General features: G+C 36.5%; 1 protein-coding gene and 1 non-coding gene across 14 annotated transcripts in view; one reads left to right on the top strand and one right to left on the bottom strand.

Moving 5' to 3' along the window:
- Positions 1 to 23006, top strand: part of ZPLD1 (zona pellucida like domain containing 1) — a 335829-nt gene that overhangs the window by 133767 nt on the left and 179056 nt on the right. The window lies entirely within an intron of this gene.
- LOC144240599 (small nucleolar RNA SNORA18) lies at positions 18235 to 18361 on the bottom strand. Its single transcript, XR_013337771.1, has one exon. It is a non-coding gene; the product is annotated as a small nucleolar RNA SNORA18 (small nucleolar RNA).

Raw genomic sequence — 23006 nt, 5'->3', positions numbered from 1 at the left:
AAAACCAAGACCTCATTATATGTTACCAGCAAGAGACTCACTTCAGCTTTAAGGGCACACAGACTGAAATTGAAAGGATAGAGAAAAAAAAAAAACTATTCCATGCAAATGGAAGCCAAAAAGAAGTTATGAATAACTTTATGTCAGATGAAATAGACTTTAAAACAAAGATTGTAACAAGAGACAAAGAAGGTCATTAGATAATGTTAAAAGGGTCAATTCACAAGAGGATGTAACATTTGAAATATTTATTACACCCAACATTAGAGCACCTCAGTATACAATGCAAGCATTAATAGATCTGGGGGTAAAATAGTAATAGAATAATAGTAGAGGACTTCAGTAAACATTGGACTTAGATTATACTTTAGACCAAATGGTCCTAACGAATACATATAGACATATATCTTCCATTCAAAAGCAACAGAATACACATTTTTCTCAAGTGCACATGAAACATTTTCCAGGGTAGATTATATTTTAGGCTACAGAGCAAGTCTTAGTAAATTTAAGAAGATTGAAATAATATCAACTGTTTTGTCTGACTATAATGCTATTAAACCAGAAATTATTTATAAGAGAAAAACTGAAAAGTTTATGAACATGTGGAGAGTAACAAAATACTCCTGAAAAATCGATGGATCAAAGTGGAAATCAAAGGGGAAATAAAAAATATCTTTAGACAAATGAACATGGAAATACAACATATCAAAATTTACAGTTTGCAATAAAACAGTTCTAAGAGGACATTTATAGTGATAAACAGCTACCTTAAGAAAAAAGAAAGGTCTTAAATAAACAACCTAATCTTACACCTTAGGCAACGAGGAAAGGAAGCACAAACCAAGCCCAAAGCTAGTAGAAGGAAGAAAATAACAAAGATCAGAGCAAAAGTAAATGATGGAACTGAAATACATATAGTGACACATGTATTAGTGATATATACTTACTTTGGAGAAGTCATTGTTAGGCACTGTGGAGAAGAAATAGGAAATAGAATATTGTTTTACCCTTGAGAAGCTTACATTCTATAGTGTGGTATGCAGAATAATGGGCCCCTAAAGTCCACATCCTAGCAAAGGGACTTTCCAGATGTGATTAAGGTTAATAGTTTTGAGATGGAGAAATTAAATCATCCAGGTATATCCAATGTTATCACATGAGTCCTTAAAAGTGGTGAATCTTTCCTGGCTTTGGTCATAGAAATATGATGGAAGAAGGGTCAGAGAGATAAGATATTTCTGGCTTTGAAGATGGAGGAAAGGACTCTTAAGCCAAGGACTGTGAGTGGATTCTAGAAGCTATAAAAGGCAAGGAAATGGATTGTCCCCTAGAGCTTCTAGAAGGAATGCCACCCTGCTCTCTTGATTTTAGCTTGGTGAGACCCATGTTAGACTTCTGACCTGCAGAACTGTTGGATAATAAATTTGTGTAGTTTAAGTAACTAATTTATTTTAATTTGTTATGACAGAAATAAAAAACTACACCTATGGAAACAAAAAGTTTAATATATATTATATTAGACTTTTTGTTATCTATCTATAAGAATTCTAGCACAAAATATGATACTTCCCATATTTTGCCAATTCAGTTTTCACAATTTGGAGCAACATGTGAGAAATGCCATAGAGACATGACCGAAGCTCTTGAAGATTTTATAACAAAACAGGGATTAAGGAGGACTTCAAGAAGACAGTGACATTTAGTCTGATTTTTGAGGTTAGATAGAATTTCAAGAAATGGAGATAGGGAAGACAAATTCCAGGCAGAGAGAATAGGATTAACAAAGGCAAGTAAGTGTGAAAATATGTACTGTGTTTGGGGAAAAGGAGGCTAGATCTGTATTGTGGCACAGATGATTATATTAGTTTGCTCAAATTATTTCTTTTTATTATTGAATATTTTTATTAAGTTAAAAATTTTTTAAATATTCAGAATGCAGTGATATAGAAAAACTTAGATTGGAACCAGATTGTGAAAGATTGTGAATCTTAGACAAAGCCTATTATTTTTATTTAACATATATTAAAAGTAATATATGCATATATTAAAAACTTGTTGCTTTTTAAGAAAGATGTAGAGCCTTGGTCAAAGCCACTTTAAAAGGGAGAATTGTCTGGGGAAGAAAGAAGAGAAAGAGTCATCGGCAGGAGAATAGTTAGGTCACTGAGGCTCTCTAGATGAGGTAGTGGTATCATCTGAAAAAAAAAAAAAAAAAAACAGACACCAGCAAATTTTTCACCAATTTTCCATAGTTTCTTTCAAAGAATATTACTCTATGGTCAAGTTTCCCTATCTTGTGGACTTTTGTACATAGGTGAAATGTAAGAAAAATACGCTTGACATAAAATGTTATTTGCGAGCAATTTAGCTAAATTGAAACACTTTGCTTTAATGACTGGCACATGAGGCTATTATATCCCTTCCCCCCATGCTGACATAGTTCTGATCTTCAGACTGACTCCTTTTCTTACTGAATGGGAAGAGAATTCCTAAATTTCCCACCTTCCTTGGTTTGGTCTCAATCCTCCTCAACACTCAACTATAACCTCTGGGATGGTTCCACTTCCACCATTATGAGATCCATTTCCTGTATCCCTAGAGGCTACCTGCCTCAGCTCTGGGCAACATGTGCTTCAAGGATCTTGAAAACTTGCCAGTTTGTCTAGAAGCAGAAACAATTTCCTCAAGTTTACTTTTGTTCTCTGTGCCTTTCTTCTTACCAATTCTCTCTTGCTCTTTCTCTTATTATCTCGTCTTTATCATGGAGCTATTCCCTCCCCAAACTGTTCTTCCAAACTCCTTTCTTTAGGACACTTCTCAGAAGGATCAGCCTTCATCTTTATTTTTACAGTGTCATTCTAGATGGGAAAACATTGTACAGCAAGAGGATTGGCAGTTGATTGGTTTCAGATGAGAGGGATTGAGAAGAATAAATGGGGGATAAAGATGATCAGGATATGCCAGCCTGGGTATCTGGGAGAATGTGATTCATTAATAGATAATGACAAGTAAGGGGGAATTTGGCAATGTTAAATTTGAGGCCCTAAATGCCTCATTTAAGTATAGCCACACAGCAGTCATTTGAAATGGCAGTCTAGCATGGCAGATATAATGACTGTGGTAAAATTTGCTGGTGGACATATAGGAAGGATAATTCTAGAGGTGAAAATATGTGAAGAGAGTGAGTTTGAAAGGATACAAGGAGAAGGAAAGATGAGCGGAAAAAAAGGTCATGGACAGTTTGCTTTGTTCATTACCTTTGACAATCTTCCTTCTCTTTTACTGGTCAGAAGTCTAGTTGACTCACTGGCCAACTTTTAGCAACTGGAAGTCGTGGTTTTCAGTCTTGGATCCACTGTCCTTCTCATTGGTTGGGGAAATGAGGATCTGACAAACCTAGTCTCTGGTGGTTTAAATCTCATTCAGTGCCATTTTGCACTAGAATTAAAAGTCCCCAACCTCAGCTGCGTATCCCAAGTATGTACCTTGCTTTTATGTCATATCAGTTTCTCCAAGTTAATCCAGAGAGGGAAACCCCCAGTACTCTTTTTTTCCTTCTAAGTCTATAGCAATAAGCAGTAATGACAGTGTAGCTTTTGTGAATGAAAAATAAAATCTACACCCATATTTGTATGCTCTGGGAATATTTCAGTACTTCCAAAGACCTTTTGCTTGAATATATTTCTTTATAGTAATGGCTATCTCAGCTGCACCCATGTGAAAAGCTTGTAATTTGATTAAATTTATGCTAGGAGTTGTTGGAAATTGGAACTTTGCAGGGGTTCCTCTCATTGTAATTCTCATGTGAATTTGTCCCCTGCAAAGTTATGCAGCTCTCCATCTGGCCATATTCATAAGTGATCCTTCTAGCACAACTTTGATAAAACGCATCAGCTTCCTTGGAATTAGATTAGCAGCTCAATATGAGAGTTTCCCAGGCTCTATCTGGAGACGGGAGATGAAAACCTCATATATTAAAATGATACTTTGTTTGCTCTTATGTTGTGATGGACCCTGTGGAGGAAGAAGACAATTAGATCTATACATCTTTTCATTTGTTGTTACAGATTTCTCTCCTTCTGTGGCTTGATATTAATGCTCTCTCTTCCAGTGTTACCTACTGTAAACATTGTATAATAGTGCTGGAAAGTTAACTAATACCCTTCAAACTAACATTGGCTTCTAACTACTTCAGAAATCTCAGTGGAGGATGTGGGTTCTTTGAGCTTCATTATCAATTACCATCATTCTAGAAAAGGTAATATATGAAATAGTTTATTTTCTGCTCAGAATTTCATGTCAAAAAATAATCAGTAATAATTGACAGTGTATTTGGAATAAAACATTATAAAAATCTGCATGTTAGACTAGAAGTAGATACTTCCAGTAGTATCTCCTTTAAGTATATATTTAAGTCTATGTCTTTATTTAACATAGGTTAATGATTTATATATGTTATTTAAACATATAAGGCAGTTCTGGGACATAGGGAAGACTTAGGCTTCACTTGACTTGAAATGTAACTGAATAAACTTTATTCAGTTGGGACTTGTCTTGACTTTCTTTATCAATGTAATGTTGTTTGTGATTATTCTACTTTTGTATTAAAATGATTTTAAGGCAGATGACCTTATTAATTAATGATTAATTAATTCTTATTAATATCATGATTATGATAAAGTTATTGGTCATAGTAATTTATATTATTTAAGAACAAGGTGGTTAGGATATGAACTGTAAGATTTGAAGAAGTATCAGAGTCAGTGTCTCTAGAGTCAAAGTTAGAGAGATTCAGGGAGAGAAAGGGAGTTATGTGCTACCAAAAACAGAAGTCTGAAACATTATAAAGGAGAGTAGCAGGTTTGGGCTAGAGCGTAGCTCCCTGGCACCTTGGGAAAATAGCTATGATTGAGGGATGAGGATGAAGACAGCTTAGTAATAATTACACTAAATCAAGAAAGAGCTGATGGAAAGTGTGTGGTGATGGCACTCAAAATAATTTTGTATCATTGCAGTGTATTCAAATTTCTCATTTTGGAATAAGATGGAATTCTAAAGTTTTTCTGAAAAGAGTTTTAAATATGATATTTGTCTCATTTACATTCTCAAGACTGATTTTGTCTCTTCCAAATTACTTTCTACAAAAAAAAATTTTTTAATGTTTTCTATTTATTTCTGAGATAGAGAGAGACACAGCGTGAACAGGGTAAGGTCAGAGAGAGAGGGGGAGACACAGAATCCAAAACAGGTTCCAAGCTCTGAGCTGGCTGTCAGCACAGAGCCCGACACAGGGCTCAAGCCCACGAACCATGAGATCATGACCTGAGCCGAAGTCGGATGCTTACCCGACTGAGCCACCCAGGCGTCCCTACTTTCTACTTTTCAATAACTCCCATTTATCTTCCACACAACTTAAAAACAAATTTGAAACATTTTTAACAGAAAATAGGTTATTATACTTCTAAAGAATGGAGAAACTTATAATGCATTGCCTTTATATACAAGGACTTCCTGAAATTGAACACTATTTCAGGGAAAAGCAATTACCTAAGAAGATGGTTAAAATTTCAGGCCATATTTGATCAACAATTTATTCCTGAATTATGCTGCCTAGTGGTAGAAAACCAAGAGTAGGATTTCTTAAAATACTAGCTATGCTTTGAGAAAACTGTCAGTCTCATCATGTTTTTATTATGGGAAGGGATCCCAACTGCAACAGAAATAAAATAATAGACAGGAGCCATATGGAACTTTATCTATTTGCTGCCAAGAAATTGTCTTCTGTTTTAAAAGCCAAAGACATCTAAGATGTATAGAGAAATGTAAGAATATAATCCTTTATATTCAATAATGCATTTGATTGAGTGACATTGATTGGAAATATGGAATGCAATGATTTTTAAAAGAAATTATTTAAATCTACTGATTGTGAATCAAATTATCCCAAATGGATTTTATGATCATAGGATTTTTAATTTACTTTTCGTTAACTTTAGATTTCTATTCATAAGCACACTTGAAGTTGGCCTTTTATTGTTAACTTTTGTAGGATTACATTTTTGAAAGTGCATGTGTGTATGTGTGTGTGGTGGGGGGAGTTTTTTGTTTAAACTAGAGAAAGCAGTGATTTTATATTTTGCAAGATATTTAAAACATGCAAAATTATGATTAAATAACTTGGCCCTCGTATCTTATAGAAGCTTGAAATCACAACATGAAACTGAATATTAGAATCAATAAATTTTAAGAATCTTATTAAATTTAATATGCTAACTCCTGACATAAAAATTGCAGACTGAAGAACAGAGGAACAAATGGGTAATCACTCCATGTGAGATACTAGTGTTCATGGTGTAATAAGGCCAGGAAAAAGGGAAGTCTGAGCAGGAGGACTCAGTTTTATCTCTGAGAAAGTTATATATTTTTGTTAAAAAGTGGAGGCTGAAATCGAGTCATTGAGCAAACTCAGGTTTTCTCAGAAATAGAAGACCTGAGGGGCGCCTGGGTGGCTTAGTCAGTTAAGCATCCGACTTTTGCTTAGGTCATGATCTCGCGGTTCATGGGTTCGAGCCCCGCGTCGGGCTCTGTGCTGACTGCCAGCTCAGAGCCTGAAGCCTGTTTCAGTCTGTGACTCCCTCTCTCTCTGACCCTCCCCTGCTCACGCTGTCTCTCTCTCTCTCCTAGAAATAAATAAAACATTAAAAAAAGGAAAGAAATAGAAGACCTGAGTAGCTGTGGTCTGACCTAGTTCCTATGATTATGTGATCATTTGTGCCTGCTGTGTTTATGTGTCTATTTTGACAGAAAAGGACACTTGTCATACTTGTACAGCTATAGATTGGAGGTTTCTGTGTGAAGGGAGTATGGGTCTGTGGAGAAGTCAGAGGAGGTCTTAGTGTAGAGAAGTGTGCTTCTCTAGAAATATGCTCACAAGAAACAGAACCCAACAACTTACAAATGCATAGCAGAAGAAAAAGAAATGCAACTTTCATTCTTGCAGGGGGACCTATGTGTTTTGCTTGGGAGCTTAAAGTCTGTCATCATTTGGCTGTGGCCATCCCTGCTACTATGGCCCTTCTATTATCACACTGACTCTCCTAGGTCTTGAGGAGTGTGTCACTCATTTTGATTGCATTTTTTTTCTCTCTTGTGGTCTTGGATTTTCCTACTAACTTCAAACAATTGAAGGATGGACACTATCTTCATTGTTTTATAGTTCTTTCTTTAGAGTCTAATAAAGTACCTCATTCTTTGTGTCTTATAAATGACCTTGGGTTTAAACTCTTTTATTTAGTTCACTCTTTCAGTTTCTCACAGCCTCACAGCGGTGTGTGGTTTGTCTTAAGATAACTTGAGCAATACCGTATAATTCAGCACCTCAAATAATTTTTGCAGTATGCAATTGCAAATGACTCCAAATGGTATAGAATACCCTGATGCTCTCTTACCTTAGAAGAGTCCCCTGTCCATCAAGTTAGAACTTCCTGGAATGTATATGGGGTACATAGGCTCTCCATGGTACCTTTGTGTAGACCTTCTACTATAGGATGGAAAATTACATGCCAAAAGTGACCAAGTAATAGGTTTGCTGTGTTGATTTTTTCCAAGTCAAACTCTCCTTTTCTCTTTATTCCCCAGTTAATGGGTGTATGAATGAATGTGTGTGTGTTTGTGAGTAACTCGTATATCCTAATATAGAACTTAATAGAAATTTCAATGAGATTTTTTAAAAATGCAAGACCACATCAAAGGAAAAGAAACACTCTTTAGCTATTGACTGGCTTTCACCACTTATAATGTGAGAAGGGAAATGTCAGTAACTCAAAAGAAATTTCAAGATCAATGTGTTTGAGATTTTCTGATTTTAAAATTCTTTATAGAAACTTGCCAAAAAGATTATGTAATGGAAACAAGGAGGCTGAAACTTCTCAGGGCACTGCGGGAATTTCTTTGTTTTCCCTGAGTGGGAAAAAAAAAAAAAAAGAAAAAGAAAAAGAAAGGAAAAGAAAAAACAGAGTTTTATTCTGGGGAGACTCCTAGCTGGTGTCAGTGTACATGTTATGTGCAGTTACTGCATTTTAGGAACTACTGCTCTGATTTACATGGAAACAAAGATGAGACCACAACCACATATTCACATGAGTCACAGTGAACTAATGGATGAAGCAAAAGTGCTAAATGTACCAGCCTTTGGGGGTCATTCACGCGTAAATGGACTTTCTGCTGAGGTGCCTTGAAGTTGCCCTAATTCTTCCTTTGTTCTACTTGTATGGATTCAGTCTTAGAAGTGTAGTAGAAGGTTAACATGTTAGGCTGTGACTTTATTCTGTCTCTGGAATAACCAAGATATTTTAGAAAATCAATTTGCTCTCCAGGAGGATCCCATGGCAGTACAGGAACATAGTCTATTGGGGGAAAGTTCCTCTGAAGATGGACATGGTTTCATTTCTGTTTCATTAGCTCTTGCTTCAGAGAAGATAATGGATAAACTTAGTTATTTGCTGCTTTTCTTATTAAGGTTTTTATCCATTTCTTTTCAACATAGAAGGATATTGGAGCCTAAATGTGATTGCTGAGATTTTTCATTTTCAGTAGCTTAGGGATCTCCCTGAAATAAACTAAAGGCATCTGCTTTCAACATTCATGTCTATAAAACCACAACTGAGAGGGAAATGTGTGAACTTTCAAACCCCAGACACTGCTGCATTTAAGAAGAATTGTTATTATGAATGTTGAAATATTTTCCTCTTGGTTGTTGTTTATGCCTGTGTGTGTGTGTGTGTGTGTGTGTGTGTGTGTGTGTGTGTGTGAGCGTGCGTGCGTGTGTTTTCTCAGATGTATTTCACTTACCCAAGAATTCTGAATTCAAGAATTTTGCATCAGAACTTTTGCTTCCTTGATTAGATTAAGATGTAAAATTGTGTTAGTGTTTTAAAACAAGCTGCAAGTTGTGTCAATGTGATCAATGTGAAATAAAACATTTAGCCAAATACCCTGTTAACACACATATTGCTTACAGAAATTAGGGCATTAAAGCAACATTTTTGTGAAATATTTTTCACAAAAACCTTAAAGCAATGTTAAGAAAAGTTGAACTTTTTCTCTATATTGCCATTTTATATCTGCCTTGTAAAACTTATGGCTTGTTTTTAGATGTGACATTTATTCAAAATGAAATGAAATAAAGTGAAATAAAATAAAATTCAAAAGCAGTCAGCCTTTCTTTTCCTTTTATTAAACAATGTCTGTGGTGGAAGTTGTCCCAAAATGAATCTGAGGAGACCAGTTCTGTGGGATGGAGGTGATGCCAATTAACCTGCTTTGGCCTCTCTTTCCTTTCCTACAAAATTAGTGCACTAGAGAAATAATCTCTGTGGTTTTTTTCCCCTAATTTCCTTACAGCTTTAAGCACTTTATTTTGCTTTTCTTTGCTATGCACACACCACTATCTAACATTCCCTTGGGAACAATACTTTCAGTGTGTAGTCCCATTTTCAAATAGTATTCAAGAGAGAGAAAATTCTGAAGCAGCAGATCCAGCGTTTTTAAATTTTAAGACTCAACTGAGAAGAGAAGAATTCATCCAGAGAAGGGTATAAATTCCACTTGACTAAATCTTAGCACCTTCTCCACACCTCCATTAGGGAAAGGGTTGACATTACAAAGATTTTCCCATCCCTAATGGCTGTGGCTGAGAGTCTTGATTATACAATATTTTGACTTGCACTTCAAAGTTCCCTCAATGTCTCCATCTATGTCCATGGGTAGTTCTCTGAATACAGCAGCTGTGCCATCTGTTTCAAATATTATTTCAGCCTCACTGTTTTGGGATAAATTTCATAAAGTGTATTGCATACACACACATTTAATTGAACAAACGAGAAGCCTTTCCAGTTTAAAAAAGCTTCCTAAATGACAAGAAGTGTCCAATTTCCATTCAAATGGTTACTCTGGGGCTTTAAAATGTGTGAATTCATCTAACAGAGGCTGGTGGTGTATTTTGAGGCAGATGGCTTGATTCTGTGAAGAAAAAAAATTAAGTGGATTTTACTATCAATCTTATTTTTTTTGGCAAAAGACTGACATAATAAAGATGTGTGTATTACTGAGAATGCTTTTTAATAATGATTCTACCTTATGTTTTCCCCCAAGAATATGGTTAACTGACTAGGAAAATCTATTTAGAGATTTTATGTTTATCCATAATGATCAGTTTAGGAGAAAAAAAAAAAAAGAAGCCCACTAACAAAATTGCTGAAATACAAAAGGAAAATAATGCTCTACAACTTTCTAAAAGAGTCTAAGAAGAATAGAATTCTAAAGTTTATCTGATAATCCCCTGTTAAATAGTTGCAAAGTCAATAAATTGAAAATTTTGAAAGAAGGAGAAGGGATTTCATTTCATGTAAGAACGTCTTTAGAGGAATATCTTCAGTATAGATATCATGTACAAGGCACTTAGCTTATTTAATACTAACAATTTTAAAGGTGAGTCACTGGAATGGTCCTCAATCATTATTGCTGTGTACTCTCAAATTTAGACTCCTGTTAACATGTGTTAAGCTTATGTCAAAAGTACTGTACTCTAAAGGTCCTTTCGAGTCTTGCATGCTTTATGGAACATTATAATTTACCCCCCAAATTTACTCCATCCTTCTTCCATTTGTAGTTTGCATAATTGACTGAGCTGTTTGTTAGCTCCTGATTAGTTAAAACCAATGTGAGTTTCATTCCTCTTGGAAATGATTGTTCAGCAACGTTGGCCTAGGCCAATCAACCCACTGCTTCTTTTGGCATCAATTATTGGTTTAGGGATGAGCGTATGACTTATGCTCTTCCAATCACTCTAAAAGAAAATGTGTTTCTTTGATAGCTTGGAAAAGGTGATTTCTCTCTTCCAGTGGACATAGCTAGGGAAGCATGTAGCCTTTACAGCTACTGACAATTTGCTGAAACATAAGGAGAATCTACCTAAGGATGAAGTAAACAATGCAGATAGCAGGATGAAGAGTGGGAAGAACCTCCATCTTTGATAACATAATTGAGTCTTTGGTTCCATGGCCCTGAAATTCACTATGCCTCTGGATTTCTCCTTGTGTTAGCCAATGCTCATGGTTAGAAAAATTCTTATTGTCTATCCCAGTTGAAGTGAGTTTTTTAACTGTGAAATTTGTTTATTTAATGTGTAACTTGGGCAAAATTATTTAAAGTCAATAAATTTTTAATTAAGAAACTTCATAATGTTGTGATTCCATCCATTGCCAAACACCTTGGTCCCTCCAAATTCTGAGTCAATATCTTCAAGATAGCTCTTTTTAATTTTTTTTAAATGTTTTATTTATTTCTAGGAGAGAGAGAGAGACAGCGTGAGCAGGGGAGGGTCAGAGAGAGAGGGAGTCACAGATTGAAACAGGCTCCAGGCTCTGAGCCGGCAGTCAGCACAGAGCCGGACGCGGGGCTCTAACCCACGAACCGCGAGATCATGACCTAAGCGAAAGTCGGACGCTTAACCGACTAAGCCACCCAGGCACCCCAAGATAGCTCTTTTTAAAAAGACCTTTTGCTAGAGGAGAGGAAGATGGCAGTGGAGTTGGAGGATCCTAGGCTTGTCCTATCCCATGAACACAACTAGATAGCTAACAAATCATCCTGAATACAATAGAGGTTGGCCTGAAGACTGACAAAACAAACTCCACAACTAAAAGGGGAGAAGAGGCCACATCAAAGAAGATAGGAATGTCAGAGACGTGGTTGAAGGGAGAAATGGATTATGGGTGCTACAGAGGGGAGGGAGCTGTGGCTACAGAGAAAGGTGAGAGAGAGAGGAGCCACTGAGGAATGTACAAGGATAATGTTTCTTCAAAGCCATTGGCTTAGAAAAATAAGAGGGGCTGAACTTCATGAGTTCTTGTAACCAATGAAGTTAAAGTATGGAGTTTTAAAGGTCAGTAGGCTTGGCTTAGATAGAACCTGGAGGACACTGCCCTGCTCCTGGAGAGAAGCCAGGCAAACAACCTAGGGGTAGATGGCATGGAAATAGGGAACTGAGGAATGCCTGGGGCACACAGTGGGGAGATTATTAGCCCTTCTCAGAGTGTATCCCTGAGAGGCGGTTTTCATAGCGATGCCTCCCAGAAAAAGACGAGTTGGCTGACACCACTACTTTCTCCTGCCCTTCAGCATAAACATAGACCCACCTGTGGGAAGAAGTGCAGCACCAACACTGACTGCCTAACTTGCTTACACCAAGCCCCATAGCCCTGTGCTCTGGCAGGACTGCCCTTCTCATTCAAAGCTTGCCTCAGTCCCAGCGCAGTAGGTCCCTTCACCAGAAAATCAGCACAAACCTCTGTCCACACAGTGTCTCCTGAGAAGTGAGTCCTGCAGGACCTTAGTTATGATGGTGTTGGTGTCAGATCTCATTTCACAAACAGATCAGACACACCTAGTTAAAACCCTCCACATTTGGGCTAGGGACCAAACACTGTCTACAGCAGGCAAGGAAAACTTCTGCAGATGACTGTTTGAAGGATAGAGCAGCCAAAACACAACAGTAGAGTGCACATAGCACATGCTGGAAACACTCCCTGAAGTTCCAGGCCCTGGGCACTACTTGACCTCTTTCTCATAAAACCATTACCCTCAGGAGCAGGAAATATAGCTGAAATTTAGATAAAATGAGAAGACAGAGGAATTTATCCCAAATGAAAGAATAAGATAAAGCCATAGCCAGAGATCTAAGTGAAACAGATATAAGTTAGCATGCCTGATAGAGCCTTTAAAGCAACATACATAAGGACTTGGGCTTGACAAAACCCAACATATTGGGCTTGACAAAAGAATGGAAGACATCAGTGAGACCCTTGTCACAGAGATGAAACAGTTAAAAAAGAATCAGAGATGAAAAATGCAATAAACAAGATTGGAAACAGGTTGATACGATGAACAGCAGACTGGAAGAAGCAGAGGAATGAATTAGTGATGTAGAAGACAGAATAATGGGAAATGATGAAGATGAATAAAAAAGAGAAGAATTATACAGCATGAGAATACATTTAAGGAACCCAGTGACTCCATCAAATGTAATAACATTCATATTATGGGAGTCCCAGAAGAAGAAAGAAAAGGGGAAAAAATTATTTCAAGAAATTATAGCAGAAAACTTCTCTAATCTGGGGGAAGGAAACAGACATCCAGATCCAAGATACACAGAGAACCCCTATAAAAATAAACAAAAGTAGGTCAATACCAAGACACAGTGTAATTAAATTTGCAAAATATAATGATAAAGAAAAAATCTTAAAAACTAGTCCTTAATTTATAAGGGAAAACTCATAAGGCTAGGTGGAGATTTCTCGATAGAAACTTGGCAAGCCAGAAGTAGTATCATATATTCTAAGTGCTGAATGGGAAAAATCTGCAGCCAAGAACACTCTATCCAGCAAGGTTATCATTCAGAATAGAAGGAGAGATAAAGACATTCCCTTACAAGGGCGCCTGGGTGTCTCAGTTGCTTAAGCATCTGACTATGGCCCAGGTCATGACCTCACAGTTTGTGGGTTCCAGCCCCGCGTCGGGCTCTGCGCTGACAGCTAGCTCAGAGCCTGGAGCCTGTTTCAGATTCTCTGTCTCCCTCTCTCTTTGGTCCTCCCCTGCTCATGCTGTCTCTCTCTCTCTCACACAAATAAATTAAAAAACATTAAAAAAAGACATTCCCTTACAAACAAAAACTAAAGGAGTTCATGACCAATAAATTAGCCCGGCAAGAAATATTAAAGGGGACTCTGAGTGCAAAGGAAAGACCAAAAGTGACAATGACAAGAAAGGATCATAGAAAATTCACAGAAATGGTGACAAAAGAAGTAATAAAATGGCAATAAATACATATCAATCATTACTTTGAACGTAAATGGACTAAACATTCCAATAAAAAGACATAGGGTGTCAAGAGAGATTAAAAAAAACAACAACCAAGAACCATCTATATGCTGCCTATAAGAGATTAATTTTAGATCTAAAGTCACCTGAAGATTAAAAGTGAGCGGGTGCAGGGGAGCCTGGGTGGCTTAGTTGGTTAAGTGTCTGACTCTTGATTTCAGCTCAGGTCATGATCTTTGCAATTCATGAGTGCAAGCTCTGTATTGGACTCTGCACTGACAGTGAGGAGTCTGCTTGGCATTCCCCTCTCCCCCTCTCTCTTTGCCCTTCCTGCATGTTCTCTCTCTTCCTCTCTCTCTCTCTTTCAGACTGGATAAATAAAGGTAAAAAAAAGTCTGTTTAAAAAATAAAAGGTAAGGGAGTGAAGAAACATTTATCACAAGAATGAAGAAAAAAAAAAGCCAGAGTAGCAATACTTATATCAGACAAACTAGAGTTTAAAACAAATACTAACAGGGACGCCTGGATGGCTCAGTCGGATAGGCATCTGACTTTGGCTCAGGTCATGATCTCACAGTTCGTGGGTTCGAGCCCCATGTCGGGCTCTGTGCTGACAGCTCAGAGCCTGGAGCCTGTTTCAGATTCTGTGTCTCCCTCTCTCTCTGACCCTCCCCTGCTTGCTCACGCTCTCTCTCTCTCTCAGAAATAAATAAAAGATAAAAAATTAAAAAAAAAACAAATACTAACAAGAGACATAAAAGAGTACTATATAATAATAAAAAGGAAAATTAGGAAAGAAGATATGACAATTGTAAAATTTATACACTTTACATGAAAGCACCAAAATATATAAAACAATGACAAACTAAAATAACTAATTAATAGTAACACATTAATAGTAGGTGACTTTAACACTCCACTTAAATTAATGGACAGATCATCTAAACAGAAAATAAACAAGGACATAATGGCTTTGAATGACACACTGGACCAGATGGACTTAACATATATTCAGAACATTCCATCCTAAAACAGCAGAATACACATTCTTTTCAAGTGCACATGGAAAATTCTCCAGAATAGATTATATATTAGGACATAAAACAGGCCTCAATGAATACAAATTGAAATCATACCATGCATTTTTTTTGTGACCACATGCCATGAAACTAGAAGTCAACCACAAAGAGAAATTTGGAAAGACAGCAAATACATGCAGGTTAAACAACATGCTAGCAAACAATGCATGGGTCAACCAGGAAATCAAAGAGCAATTTTTAAAAAATACATGGAAACAAATAAAAATGAAAACACAACTGTCCAAAAAACTTTGGGATTCAACAAAAGTTGTCCTAAGAGTAAAGTATATGGGATGCAGGCCTATCTCAAGAAGCAAGAAAAATATCAAATAAACAACCTAACCTTACATTTAAAGAAGCTAGAAAAAGAACAACAAATGAAGCCTAAAGCCAGCAGAAGGAAGGAAATAATGCAGATTAGATCAGAAATAATTTATACAAAAATTAAAAAAAACAATTGAATATCAAGGAAATAAGGAGCCGGTTCTTTGAAAAAATTAATAAAATTAATAATCCCTAGCCAGATTTATCAAAAAGAAAAATGACCAAAATAAATAAAATCACAAATGAGAGATGAGAAATAACAATCAACACCACATAAACACAAACAGTTATGAGATTATAATGGAAAGCTATGTATCAACAATTTGGACAACCTAAAAGAAATAGATGAATTTCTATAAACATATAAATTGCCAAAACTGATACCAGAAGAAATAGAAAATTGGAACAGATTAATAAACAGCAAAGAAATGGAATCAGTAATCAAAACAGTCCCAGGAAACAGGGAATAAACTTAACCAAAGAGGTGAAAAATCCTTTGGGCTGACAACTATAAAACACTAATGAAAGAAATTGAAGATCATATAAAGAATAGAAAAATATTCTGTGCTCATGGATTGAAAGAACAAATATTGTTAAAATGTCTTTACTACCCAGAGCAATCTACACATTTAATGCAATCCCTATCAAAATACCACCAGCATTTTTCACAGAGATAGAAGAAACAATCTTAAAATTTGTATGGAATCACAAAAGATCCTGAAAGCCAAAGCAACCTTGAAAAAGAAAAAGCTGCGAAGAGTGAAAGTTTGACTTCCTCTTTGCCAGTTCTGATGCCTTTGATTTCCTTTTGTTGTCTGATGGCTGATGCTAGGNGAGTGTTATGTGGAAACTAATTTGACAATAAACTATTTGTAAAAAAAAAAAGAAAAGAAAAAAAGAAAAAGAAAAAGCTGGAGGCATCATAATTCTGGACTTCAAGCTATATTACAAAGTGGTAGTGACCAAAACAATATGGTATTGACACAAAAATTGACATATACACCAATAGAATGGAATAGAAAACCCAGAAATTAACCAACTATACAGTTAATTAATCTTTGACAGAGAAGGAAAGAATATCCAATGGGAAAAAGACAGTCTATTCAATCTATTCAACAAAGGTTGTTGGGAAAACTGGACAGCAACATCCAAAGAATGAAACTGGGCCACTTTTTTACACCATACACAAGAATAAGATCAAAATGGGGGAATGACCTAAATGTGAAGCCATAAAAATCCTAGAAAAGAACACAGGCAGTAACTTCTTTGACATTGGCTGTAGCAAGTTCTTTCTGTCTTCCCAAGGCAAGGAAAACAAAATAAAAAAGAAACTAGTGGGACTACATCAAAATTAAAAGCTGCACAGCAAAGAAAGCAGTCAATAAAACTAAAATACAATATACTGAATGGGAGATGTTTGCAAATGACATATCTGACAAAGGTTTAGTATCAAATATACATAAAGAACTTGTAAAGTGCAACATTCAAAACACAAATAATCAGACTAAAAATGTGCAGACATTTGCATCAATGTAGATGAAACTAGAATGTACTAGGCTAAGCAAAATGTCAGTCACAGAAAGACAAATATCATATGATTTCATTCATATGCAGAATTTAAGAAACAAAGTAGATGAACATAGGGGAAGAGAAGGAAATGTAAGATAAAACAGAGAGGGAAGCAAACCATAAGATGCTCTTAAATACAAGGAACAAATTAAGGTTGCTGGAGGGGTGTTGGTTGGGCAGAAGGTCTGTATGGACATGGAGGGCACTTGTTGGGATGAGTGCTGGGTGTTATAAGTAAGTGATGAATCACTAAATTCTACTCTTGAAACTATTATTACGCTATATGTTACCTAACTTGCATTAAAATCAATCAATAAATCAATCAAGCTGCAAAAAAAATAAATAAAAATGGGCAAAAGATATGAAGAGACATTTTCCAAAGAAGACGTACAGATTGCTAACACACATGTGAAAAGATGCTCAACACCACTGGTTATCAGAGAAATGTAAATCAAAACTACAATAAGATATCACCCCAAACCTGTCAGAATGGTTAAACTCAACAACAGGTGTTGGCAAGGGTGTGGAGAAAGAGGAACCCTCTTACTCTTGGTAGGAATGCAATTAGTCAGCTATTCTGGAAAACAGTATGCAGGTTCCTCAAAAAGTGAAAAATAGAACTATCCTAAAATCTACCAAATGGACTGTGTATAGGTATTTACACAACAAATTCAAAAGTGCTATACATGCACCCCAATGTTTATAGCAGTATTACCTAAAATAGCCAAATTATGGAAACATAAGCGCTCATCACTGACGAATGGATAAGGAAGATCTGGTAAATATTCAATGAAATATCACTCAACCATAAAGAAGATTAAAATCTTTCCATTTGCAATGACATGGATTCAGTTAGAGAGTATTATGCTAAGCAAAATAAGTTGGAGAAAGACAGATACCATATGATTTCACTGATATGTGGAGTTTAAGGAACAAAACAAATGAGCTAAAGAAGAAGAAGAGAAAGACCGGTAAACTAAGAGACAGACTCTTAACTCTAGAGAACACAATGATGGTTGCCAGAAGGGAGATGAATGAGGATTAAAGAGTACTCTTGTTGTGATGAGCACTGGTGTTGTATAGAGGTATTAAACCACTCTAGTGTACACCTGAAACTAATATTACACTGTATGTTAACTAACTTGAATTAAGAAAGTAGCACTTTTCTTAATCCACAGTTGTCATGTCAGTTAATCCACACTTCTTTTACTTGGGCTTCTTTGATCTCCACTTGAATATGGACATACTTCAAAAATTCTCCACCTATGAACTTTGGGATCCATTTTCTTCAAGAAATGTATTTTAGGGCCATTCTTAGGGTCAGTGTAGATGGATAAATATAAAACAAGTTGACCATTAGGTTTTAAAATAGTTTTAGTAGCCATGTATTATAGCTCTTTCTCACAGATTTAAGCATAATTCTGTGAGTAAGGAAACCACATATTTACTGTGAGGCGTTTCCAATTATATGGGTCTATAGAAAAAAACCCATTGGGCTATACCTCAAGTAGAGGGAGGTTTGTTTTTTTGTTTTTTTGTTTTTTTTTTTGATACTTGCAGCTAAAAATGTCCCAACAGATATACCTGAAGATTTGGCTTAGGGGTGGCCCCATGAAGCTCAATTGTGTATGTCATATGACTGTCTCTGTGTCATGGGTTGTATCTTCCTGCTCTGAATCAGAAATTCTGGAGGTGAGACCCAGCCACCTATGCTTTAATGAGCCCCCCAGGTGATTGTGTTTGAAAATCACTGAACTAAGTGTTCCAAACAGATGTAATTTGTAAACTCTTGAGTTTTCTTAGGATTCTATTAAGAATAATAATAAAATGGTTACTATAGTAATAAGGTTATTCACAATGTAAAGAACCTAGTGAAACATTGTTAATGACTTTGATTTCAAGCAGTATCATTGCTAATGAATTGTTTTGCCATGGTAGGGAGTTACCCCATTTGTGTGTGTGTGTGTGTGTGTGTGTGTGTGTGTGTGTGTGTGTACCCCTGACTTGGAAACCTCATTGCCATTGGACAACGTGGCAGAAGTTGTTTAAGTCAGGTTGGAGGATCTGGGGGAATTTCCAAGGGCAAGATTGTCAGGCCCTTGGCCTTAGAGGATTTTACTTATGGTAGTTTTTATCATGTGGGTTTAGGAAAAGGGAGAGGGTGTTAACATGGGTTCTTTCAAAGGCAGACTGTGTTTTTATCTCTTTCTCTGCTAATTCTGTACTCAGTTGCCCTCTGGCCTGATCACAGCTCTGTAGTCCCCTGAGAATCAGTTGTTAAGCCTTTAATTATGATTGCTTTGAACTTCTGTGAGACTCTGATGTCAAAGTTCTCCTATTAGGTTTTTGATCACAGTTTTCTGTCTTAGCCTGCCCCTTATGTAGTCACATATTGCTGCATTTTTGCTCACACAATGGCAGCCTCTCTCGTCTTGGTGCCTCCGGTTTAGTGATGATAAATGTTTTCTATCCAGCCCCAGAAGATTCATAACTTGCTGTTACTTACAGAGTCCTTCTAATTTTACATTGGAGAAAGCTGAAGTCTAGGGCAGGGTTGTAATTTACTTTCATTTGTTCCCAAATACTTATTGAGTACCTACTATGTGCCAGGCCCCATTTAATAATGGCAAAAACATGACTGGAATAAAGGAATCATAACTCCTATACTAGTGCTCTTGTCACTATCATGCTTTTTAAAAGGCATTAGAATAAAACAAAAGAAACTAAATACAAAGCAATGAAATACAAATACATAAGATAAGAACGAAGGAAAAAAGAAGAACAGGAAAGAGAAAAAGTCATTTGGATGCTAAGTGCTTCTGGATGACTAAGCACAGGCATTTACTTTTCTGTCCCCAAACTTCCACTTGAATGAGTGAATAAGTATAAAATTAAGAAAATACAATCTAACAGCACTAGGAAATGTAAAGATTGATATCAGCAGAAGCAACAAATTTCTGGAAAGTATAAAGCATATGAGACTGGATCCAAAGAGTAACCAGATAGAACATAACTTCAATTAATACAAATGAAAGAGAATAGTATTGGAAGAAGAAGGGAGTCTTGTTTTTGTTTTATTTTGTTTTGTTTTTTGAACACAATTTTGGAAAAACTCCAGATCATAATCATTAGGAGCTATAGGCAGGAGTCATCTATTGGACACTGAATAGGAAGATCAGTAAAACTAGGACATTCCACACACTTGGAAAATGCATACTCACCCAGCTTTAGCAGAGCTGGCACAGTTTGAGAACTACTAAATGGATTTTGTCATTGGGGGTAAGCAGAGACATTTAAACTAAGTATTGGAGCTAAAAAGAGAAGTTGGAGGGTTCTCCCATGTAATGTCAGCTGTCAATAGGGTAAACTTTCCTACATCCTGACAGCAAGCTCCTACCTACTTTAACAGAGAGGTATCTCTGATAACAGGTCTAAGCTCACTTATCATAGTGATAGCTTTTGTCCTTTGCAATCAAATTCACTATCAAAGGAACTGTGACTTTCACATTAGCCATGTGTATCAATTACCCTAATCTGTCACTTATAAACATTTAAGAGCCTTCAGAAAAATAACAGCATAAAAATGAATTGCCAACTTTAACAAATCAAAATGATTCTTGATGAAATTGAATTACTAGAGAAATGTAAAAAAGATTACTAAAACAATTTAATTAGTATCTTCAGAAAGATTTGAGGGGACACAATATTCATATAATTAGAATACACTGCTAAGAAAAAGTGAAGTGTAAGAAAGAATTTACAGATTAGAAAACGTTGGGGTTTTTTGGGTGGCTCTGTCTGTTAGTGTCCGACTTCGGCTCAGGTCATGATCTCACACTTCATGTGTTTGAGCCCCATGTCAGGCTCTGTTCTGACTGCTCAGAACCTGGAGCCTGCTTTCAATTCTGCGTCTGCCTCTTTCTGCCCCTCCCCTGCCTGTATGCTCTCTCTCTCTCTCTCTCTCCCCCACCCTCAAAAATAAATAAACATGAAAATAAATCAATTAGAAAACCTCTACATGATTGTTGAAATAAATGTAACAGGGCAACTGATGATGTAGAATATGAAGTTCTTAATTCCCCAAAGCTTCTTCATATATATGGATAAGACCAGTCAGTCTGGAACTAATTTTCACTCAGAAAAGACACAACACACTGCCCAGGTGAAAGGGGATAATATGAACTTCTTTGGTTGACAAAAGCTCACTGTAATCTGACTTAGGATGCTGAGTTGATTACTGGAAAGAAGATGGAAATATTTGCATAGGGAAGAAGAAATTACCCAAGAGGAAAGATAAACTCTTTCTCGTTTGAGGTTTAATGTCTTTGGTACCTCTCTGGCTGACTAGATCTCTGAAAAGCCCAGTGGCATAAAAGACACCAAGTTTCTCAGGGAGGAACTCACCATGGAAGTAAGTAGAATCTGGACAGGTGTGTAAAGGTCAACATAATAGTGGAAGGTTAACTTGAGGATGTTATGTATGGGGTGTCATACAGCCATGACAAGAAATACCTGTGAGCCCAATCTCCTTGGCAGATTACTTAGGGTGGCAAATAATGACAGAGTTTGAATGTGAGCTTAAAAAGCTTTATTCTTGGAGGTTTAATCATCAGAGAATTTTATGCAAAAGCTTGCTTGTACCTGTGTAGACAAAACTGCAGTGATAGATAAGAGGTCATAATAGTTTTCAAAAGTGTTCCTGTTGTCAGTGACAAAAGAGGTCGTATTATCAGACTCATCATACTCAAGTTCCTCTATCAGTTGGTTGACAAAATAAATAAGACTTCAGACTGGGGCAAACTCTTTGGGTTCCTGTGAAATTTAGGGGAAAGGAAGATTATCTCCAGAAAGGGTTAGTTGTCAGCTAAAGAGTGATTGAGAAAAACAAAAGATGTGACTAAATTCATACCCCCCAACAGCTGAAGTTAATCACACTAATTACCTAAATATTTCAGTTGAAAAATTGAATAGTAAAATAGGTGTGGTTGAAAACTAAGTCAGTTTTATGGAAGATCAAGCCAAGAAGTTTCTGAGAATGTAGTGTGAACAGAGATGAAAATTGTGGAGCTTGGAAAAAAAGATGTCATTCAGTATATGACGTACAAATATTCACAAGGCTGGCGAGGTGTTCAGAAACCCAGTATCTACCCAGGATCTATCCTCTATAAGGAGAAACTAGAGTGAATAGAAAGAAAGATATAATCAAAGTGATAATAGAAGAATGCTTTTGTTCTGAGCAGAGAGAAGACACTAGTGTTTTGATTTATAAAAACAGGGGCATCTGGGTAGCTTAGTTCAATAAGCATCTGACTCGTGATTTTGGCTCAGGTCATGGATCTCATGGTTTCTGAGTTTGAGTCCCACGTAGGGCTCTGTGCAGAATGGAGTCTGCCTGGCATTCTTGGTCTTCCTCTCTTTCTGCCCCTCCTCTGCTCATGCTCTCTCTCTTTCAAAATTAAGTAAATAAATATTTTTTAAAAACAAAAAAATAATAAGTGTTAACTTATTGTTAGCAGGGATGTGGAGAAATTAGAACACTTGTGCATTGTTGCACACTTGTGCATTGTTGATGGGAATGTGCAATGGTGGAGCCACTGTGAAAAATGGCATGACATTTCCTCAAAAACTTAAACATAGAATTATCATAGGATCCAGTGATTTAACATCTGGGTATATACTCTAAATCAATGAAAGCAAGGACTGGAACAGATGTCTGTACACCCACGTTTCTAGTGTTATTCACAATGACTAAAAGGTAGACACAACCCATGCCCATTACTAGATAAATGGATACACAAAATGTGGCATGCATACAAGATTGAATAACTTCAGTCTTAAAAAAGGAAGGAAATTCTAATGTAGTCTACAACATAGATGAAACTTGAGGATGTTATGATAAGTGACATAAGCCAGTCACAGAAGGAAAAATATTGTATGATTCATGAAGTACCTATAGTAATCAAACTGAAAGTAGAATGGTGGTTTACAGAACCACCTCTGGGGGAAGGAGGAAATTGGGACCTGGTGTTTAATGGGTATAGAGTTTCAGTTGGGTAGGAGGAAAATATTCTGGAAGTGGATGGTGGTGATGGCTGCACAAGGCAGTACAAGGGAGAGACACAGAGAAGTGGTTAAGAATGTGGACCTGCATTT

This window comes from Crocuta crocuta, unplaced genomic scaffold (assembly GCF_008692635.1).
Source record: "Crocuta crocuta isolate KB4526 unplaced genomic scaffold, BGI_CrCroc_1.0 scaffold6, whole genome shotgun sequence".
NCBI lineage: Eukaryota > Metazoa > Chordata > Mammalia > Carnivora > Hyaenidae > Crocuta > Crocuta crocuta.
Note: the sequence above shows the minus strand (reverse complement) of the source record. Positions and strands in the feature narration are given on the sequence as shown.